The sequence below is a fragment of the Notothenia coriiceps genome, unplaced genomic scaffold (assembly GCF_000735185.1).
Source record: "Notothenia coriiceps isolate Sejong01 unplaced genomic scaffold, NC01 NC01_scaffold00020948, whole genome shotgun sequence".
Taxonomy (NCBI): Eukaryota; Metazoa; Chordata; class Actinopteri; order Perciformes; family Nototheniidae; genus Notothenia; species Notothenia coriiceps.
In genome coordinates this window covers 31,266-33,162 of record NW_011353649.1, presented here as the reverse complement: position 1 = coordinate 33,162, position 1,897 = coordinate 31,266, and positions in this window count along the sequence as shown.

Genomic DNA, 1,897 nt, shown 5'->3' with positions numbered 1-1,897 from the left:
TCACATGACACGTCACCACCGCTAAGCTAAAGGTGGCTAATGTTGGGCTATAAAGAACTACAGCACGGTCACATGACTTCACGTCACCACCGCTAAGCTAAAGGAGGCTAATGTTGGGCTATAAAGGAATACGCACGGTCCATGACCACGTCACACCGCTAAGCTAAAGGTGGCTAATGATTGGGCTTATAAGAACTACAGCTCGGTCGTCACATGACTCGTCCACCCACGCTAAGCTAAAGAGGCTAATGTTGGGCTATAAAGAACTACAGCTCGGTCACATGACACGTCACCACCGCTAAGCTAAAGGAGGCTAATGTTGGGCTATAAAGGAACTACAGCACGGTCACATGACTTCACATCACCACCGCTAAGCTAGAGGAGGCTAATGTTGGGCTATATAGGAACTACAGCACGGTCACATGACTTCACGTCACCACCGCTAAGCTAAAGGTGGCTAATGTTGGGCTATAAATGAACTACAGCACGGTCACATGACTTCACGTCACCACCGCTAAGCTAGAGGAGGCTAATGTTGGGCGTGATAACGTTTAGGGACAGGAAGTGATGAAACGCTGACTCATGCCTTGTTTAGGACTCTTTCCTGCACCTCTCTATTCTCTGTTCAGCGATACAGAAATGTCTTTGTTAACTTCCAGCTCTGAGTAACAGGCGACTCTTTCCGTCGCGTTGGAGGAACGCTTTGCGGCTCTTTGAAAAATGAAGTTTATATTTAAGGTCTAGTTTCTAACAGCAGATGTTTGTGTGGCAGCTATATTTAAACATTCTCTCGAGGACATTCCCAAACCTGACAGTGTACCTTTTCTATGAGCTCTCAACAATGCAATAAAACATGTTCAGACTCTAAAGTAACTTTGTTTACATTATGAAGTTTACTGTGTATCTACATGTGTACTTTTTAAGGGTTGTACTCCAAAATGCTTCATCACAAGAACTTTACATCTGACTTTAATGAGAATTGACCTTAAAGGGAAAATATTTTACATTCATAAAGTCAAGGAATCCACGAAAAACACAGAATGTAAACAAATATGTCAAATTTGAAGCATCTCCTGACTTTTATAAAGGTTGTAGTTCCAAAACACCTGAGTACTACATTTCCCATAATGCAACATGTGAGTGCTGATGATGGTCATGCTTCTGCCTGAATAAAGGATTGATTCTGTCTCTGAGTTTCTGCCTCTCTCTTCTCGTCGTACAATATTCACAAAGCATTGTTTAATATAAAGTCCAATTTAAACTTTATGGGATTAGTTTTGTGTCATAAAGATAAAGCAGCACTTTCTCAGAATCAAGCAGAACTAAGAGTTCAAAGGTCACGGCCATTTCTACTGATCATAGTTCCATTGTTGAGGTCTACTAGAATACATTCACATTGTTCAATGTTCCAAACTCACATTGGTTTCTCATCCAGCGTCTCTGTATAGTCTGTGTATTCTCTCTCTGTCCTACACGGCTCGTTGCAGCGAGAGCAAAGTCTGACCACTGAGAAACAAGAAACAAGCAAACAAAATCCTGTTAAAACAAAGAAAACAGACTTATAGTTTCCATGACTACACAAATGATGTGTTTGCAACTTACAGTTTTTTTTTAATTACATTTATTTTTGCTTGCCTCAGTTTTTTCCCTCTTAAACTCAGAGTGCTGCTTTATCTTTATGAAACAAAACTAATCCCATAAAACTGACACTTAAAATTAAATAATCACAAAAAAGCTTCCATGAAAACAACTGATCTCTGTGTGTGTGTGTGTGTGTGTGTGTGTGTGTGTGTGTGTGTGTGTGTGTGTGTGTGTGTGTGTGTGTGTGTGTGTGTGTGTGTGTGTGTGTGTGTGTGTGTCTCTCTGTGTGTGTGTGTGTGTGTGTGTGTGTGTGTGA